The 6003-nt window shown below is 38.1% G+C and overlaps 1 long non-coding RNA gene across 1 annotated transcript; it reads left to right on the top strand.

Annotated features, from left to right (window-relative positions):
* The first annotated feature begins 950 nt into the window (after nucleotides 1-950).
* On the top strand, nucleotides 951-5740 carry LOC125897431 (uncharacterized). The gene is made up of 5 exons (XR_007450421.1): nucleotides 951-1241; nucleotides 2153-2231; nucleotides 2444-2489; nucleotides 3360-3414; nucleotides 5546-5740. It is a non-coding gene; the product is annotated as an uncharacterized LOC125897431 (long non-coding RNA).
* Nucleotides 5741-6003: the final 263 nt, after the last annotated feature.

Below are 6003 nucleotides of genomic sequence, written 5' to 3'. Positions count from 1 at the left end.
TCTGTAATTGAACATGTAGCTCGTTATATTAAAGTTTATTTCCATATTAACAATCTAATGTTTTTCTCTGTAAATTAATGGTAAATGTTATTAATTTTATATTTAGCCTATATGTACCTTCACATTCAATGTCTGTAATTAAACATGTAGGTCATTATATTAAGGTTTATTTCCATACTAACAATCTAATGTTTTTCTCTGTAAAGTCTCAGTTAGGGTTAGGGTTGTGATATTAGGGTGTAGAAAACATCTATCTGCGATAAGTTTCTACTTCGGGTGTGCTTCAGCCCACATGCCCAAAACTTGACAAAAAACAAGATATCATTAAAAGAAAACATTAACAGAGTGAATAAAATATTTCTGGGTGGTGATACAGCATCCACAGCAACCCATACAAACGATAGAAAGCCTGGAAAGATCTCTGTAATAACTGACAAACAAAACATCATATGCAGTCATTCAACAGAGAAGGACGGAGGTTTCTCCATTTAATAGAGGATAGTAGAATATTTTAATCTATCTTAGATCACTGGACAGGACTAATAAAAAAAAATGTATTCATACACTGCAATGAAAAAAACATTTGGACAATCAATTAAATATAACAGCCTATGCGATGAGGGATGTAGGGGAAAGTTATTTAATTTATTTATTTATTGGGGGGGGGGGGGTCTTTTTTTCTTTTTTGTAATAAGAGTACAGTAGATACTAACCTATGATTGATGATCTTGAGTTTCCTGTTATGGGCTCTTATTGTGATGGGTGAAAGAGCGGAAGTGGTATATGACTATATTGACTGGGAAAAAGGGAGAAGTCGTCCTTAAGTTACTGGAGCCTCCGTGTTTATTATTTTATAGTTTCACCAAGGCAGATATAAACCCTTGGCTAAACGGTAATGCAAAAATTTAGATGCCAACCGCCCTTAAACACCGAAGAAGAAGACAAAGAAGAAGAAGAAGAACTGCCCAATGACAACTCTGCGCGCCTTAATTTGAAAATACGTCAGTTTGAATGACTGTGCTGCGGGACATCGGCGCGACTGCCCATCGAATAACGTTACCTAGATTAATAACTGGCTTATTTTACACCTGCTTGCTTATTTAGTGAGTCGTGGCTTGTCATTGTTAACGGAGAACAAAAAAAAAACTGGAATATGGAGACAACGGAAGGGTCCGGCGGGATCTGTTTCGTCTTCTAACTACATGAACTTCACCTTATTACTATTATTCTGGCGACATCAGGTAAGAAACCATTCCCTGTTATATTTTCTGTAAGTTGATAACCTAACATAACGTTATTGTTTGTAATTTCATGTCAATTACTGTCTGTAACCGTCAGGATACTAGCTAAATTAGCTAACGTTAATGTTACAGGTAACTTAACATTGAAGTTAGCTAACGTTATAACGTTAGCTTGTTGGCATGATTAATGCCAGCAAAACATAATGTTAATATTGAATGGAGAGTAGTCGGGAGGCTTTGCTTGTTCTGTTTGTAGGCAGCAATTCTTTGTAATGACATTAACATTACGTTACGTTACAGTTGGTTGTTGCTGAGTTAAGTTAACCTAACGTTAATTTACGACTCAGCTATAACGTAACGTTCAGCACTGTTGGTGAACGAATTTGAGATGTAAGCTTAAAGTAACGTTACTGTATAACGCAAACCGTAATGGTCTTCGAAACGTTAGGGGGTTGATATAGACACAACTTAAGAATTTCATCAAAACTGTCATGCCCCTTTTTCATAAAATTGCCTTTTGGAGCTGTGTGTGTGTGTGTGTGTGTGTGTGTGAGTGTGTGTGTGAGAGAGAGAGAGAGAGAGAGAGAGAGAGTACATATATGTACTGTATATACATAATATATATACACACAGTATATATATGTATGTGTCTATGTATGTACATATATGTACAGAGAGAGACATAATTGACAGATAGAGACAGAGCATGTGAAAGTATGTGTGTAAATGATTAATGTAGATCCTCCTGATGAGCTGGTTGGCACCCCTAGCACCCACTATGAGTGTGTGAATGGGTAAATGATAGACATGAATTTAGAGCACATTGAGTGGTTGATAAGACTAGAAAGGCGTTATATAAGTACAGTCCATTTACCACATTCTTCACTGTGTCCAAACTGTATTTCACACAGTAAAGGACCCCTTGCAGTGCATCACCTGTGAGATCACAAGAAGGCTGAAGAACCAGGAGTGACAAGATATCACTGAATGGTGGGTGCATGATTAAACCCAGGGACAGATGGACAAACAGAGGCAAGACATACATTATTGGATTTGTTTCATGAAAGCAAGTTCAGATCAGTTACAATGAGAATGTTTTCTGTGAAGCTGTTGAGTAGTACTTTGCATGCTCATGTCTCCAACAGTAAGCCAGTGGTTGATAATGTTTGTGTATCTGTGTGTGTTTTCCCCTCATGATCCAGAAATTTTGGGAATGAAAAAGCTCCTGCCACAAGATCTTCAGAGCCAGTGAGTATTTATGTTATCCTGACATAAAGACAGTGATATCAAAATGTGGCAATATGCATTGTTGAAATGAAAAAATGTATTGTGGTATCAGCTCTTTTATTACTTCTGAATACCTCCAATAAAACCAAAACCTGCCCTGAGGGATGTCACTCACATTTTTTTATTTGCTCATTATTATTTATGATTATAAGCTATAACGTGTTACCACACTAACACTTACCATACAGTTTCATAAGAAATGGAAATACAATGAAAATGGCATTGTTATGCATCCCTTTAAGCCTTTTAAAATAAGCAAAAATATTTTTTTCAATCATACATTTTCTTCATTCAAGTTCTGTTCTAATAGGGCTGGACAATGTACCGATAATAGATCTTATTGTGATATGAGACTAGATATTGTTATGTTGTCAGATTTTTTAGATCATAATATTGTTTTCCTGGGCTTAAAGTGATAGTTCAGTTTTTTTAAAGTGGGGTTGTATGATGTACAAATAGCCTCTAAGTATATTAGATGTAGTAGATTGCTCTCAAAATAATACCACAGTTTAAGTGTACGCCATGAATACTATTTTTTCCAATGCATTAACTGGTCGGGAAAAAGTTTACCTGGAACTAACCAACTCACGTCATGTATTCCTCCACGCAGCCTGCGCGCTGAACTCGCCAGCTCTGTGTTGACTCATATTGTTGCAGCTCTATATGATACTGCTTGTGCTTGTCTTGGGGAAAGTTACAAAGATGTAATATAGTATTTGACACAGCCTTGTTATGTATGTGCAACTGCCTGGTTCATTATGATAACAATTTACATTCTCACCTCCAACACTGATGACTGCTAATGGTGAGAAACTTGCTTATATTTTTTAGGACAAGCATTGGAGCAGGGTTTACGGGGGAGAACAGGCACCCTAGACCATCATTGGTAAGTATCAACTGCAGATGTGACCACTATTCCAAAGCTTAGATTGTGATTGTGATATTATTAATTATGATTTTTATTGAGTGTGGAGTGCACTGTGAGGCACCTCCAAATACGTCATCTGCCTCCAGATAAAATTCAAATGTAATAGGCGGGTTTCAACCTGTAGAGGGCACTCCACATACAGATTTTAAAGGGATAGTTCAGGTTTTTGGACATGAAGTTGTGTGAAACACTGACCATCTGTAGCTCTGATGTGACGGTGTCACTACTGTCAATGAGCCTCCTGCTCTGAGAAATGGCCCGTAGCTTACCGGAGAAAAAGTAGTTCTGAAGATGTACAGAGGACACGTAACCAAAAGGTTTTAAGCTACAAAAAAGTATGCATGTGTTTTGTTAGACTATTTCAATAATTTTAAAACATCCCCGCATTACATCAGACCTTGCTATCGATGCAATGCGGGGATGTTTTAAAATGATTGAAATGGTCTAACAAAACACATGCATACTTTTTGTAGCTTAAAACCTTTTGGTTACGTGTCCCCCTTTTATCTTCAGAACTACTTTTTCTCCGGTAAGCTACGGGCCATTTCTCAGAGCAGGAGGCTCGTTGACAGTAGTGACACCGTCACATCAGAGCTACAAATGGTCAGCGTTTCACACAACTTCATGTCCAAAAACCTGAACTATCCCTTTAAACTACTTGCACTAAAATGTCAAGATTTAGACCTGAATCAATCAACAGCATTGCTAAATAGTAGTAGGTCTTTGTTAAGATGTGCTCTCTCACTATTGGTGTGTGGCGCTAAACCAAAACTACAGTTGCATCCAAATTACCCAGAGGTAAGCAGGTAGCACACACAGATCTTCGGAAAAGGTAGACACATCTCGATTTCACCAGTTTATTTGGCCATGTCAACTAAACATGCTAACGTTTCGGCCTGGTGGCTTTCATCAGAGCATTTCATGCTTTAGCATGTTTAGTTGACATGGCCAAATAAACTGGTGAAATCGAGACGTGTCTACCTTTTCTGAAGATCTGTGTGTGCTACCTGCTTACCTCTGGGTAATTTGGAAACATTGCCAAATACCCAGATAGTTTTCTGCTGAAAGAAAGTGGTTTACGGGGTTGACGATCTCATAAAAGTACATTCACAAGACATTTCCACCAATAGCGATAAAAGAACTAACCTTATTTTTATCTTGCGAGTGGGCATTGGCCTGGGCCGCTGCACTGAACGCACTGCTTGACACATTCTCTCGCAGCTCGCGCAGAAAATAGACCAGACGCCGAAACAATCGCTGCAGGGCGCGAGCCGGTCACACTGTGGATGACACAATTGGTTAACATGGGTGCCGAAAGGAAACTGGCAGCGCTTCGAGGCTATTCGCAGCGCTTCTGCGGGCCGTGTGGCCCTGGCGTGACGGTTCAGAGAGGGGGGGCGAGCGAGAGGTCCACGGTCGTTTCTAACGTAATGTTATAGATAATTGTTTTATGTGTTTTAATGTGTAGGTATGTGAATGTTTTCAAAAACGTTTATGTTGAAATAAAAATACCTACCTATTAATACATATACAAGTATGTTTCCTTGTATTAGTTTGCCCTCTTGTGGACATAATGCGAAAAAAATTTTTTTGAATGGTTCGAACCTATGAGTTATTTTTAGAAGGAATATTCGAACGTCATTTTTGAGCAATTTTGACAGCCCTAATGTGAACCGTAGGTGAGCTTGAACATGACTCAGAGCTAAGAACCTGAGAATTCTGGCCTGAAAACATGGTGTAAATAAGTCAACTCTGCATGTTGGGGCTTTGGGAGATTTGGATTACACCAGACCAGACCTGGAGGCATTTTAAAAATGTTTTTCACGTTTGAAATGTAGTCACTGTTTAATGCAATTTTTTGGGAAAATGCTACAACAGTGAAACTCCAGGAGTGTTTTTTGGACTAGAAACTTTTAACAGCATGAAAGAGCATGAAAGTGAGGAGATACTGACTGTATTTTCATGTAAAGTGAAATATTTCTTTAAGCATGTTAAAAGAAATGGTAAAAAAAACCTGAAATCCTACTTTTTACAGGAAGGACTTCTCAGCGAATCTTATTGTGTCCTTTTCCCCCCTTTTTCCTTGCAGATGCACAAAAGATCCAACTGATCGCTGCCAATTTGGAGGAGGATTCCTCGTTATCTGCCATGTTGCACTGTCACTTCTGGTACGGATTCATTGACCTTTTGTGTTATGTTTTGTTTTTACTTAATGCACTGTATAGGTAGGATTCTAAATTAAAATATGCTTGTCCACAAATATTACCAAAACTACAGTTTACAGAACCCCAGGGTCAGGAGAATATTGTAGAAAATAATAGAAAATTGAACAGGAAAAACAAGCTAAAAACAGCAGACCACCACCCTGTCAATGACTCTCCACCTGTTTCAAAGGTGAAATTATGAACTCATCATGATAGTAATGCTAACAGACAAAATAGAGACATGGAGAAATATAATTTTTAGTTTTTCAGTACCTCCTGGGGGGCTCTGAAGAACTGTTTGTAAATAACTGGTTGATATTGTAAATTTGCATCTGAATACTTT

This window comes from Epinephelus fuscoguttatus, linkage group LG11 (genome assembly GCF_011397635.1).
Source record: "Epinephelus fuscoguttatus linkage group LG11, E.fuscoguttatus.final_Chr_v1".
In the NCBI taxonomy this organism is placed as follows: domain Eukaryota; kingdom Metazoa; phylum Chordata; class Actinopteri; order Perciformes; family Serranidae; genus Epinephelus; species Epinephelus fuscoguttatus.
The sequence above is the reverse complement of the archived record's forward strand: the minus strand, read 5'-3'. Positions and strand labels throughout refer to the sequence as shown.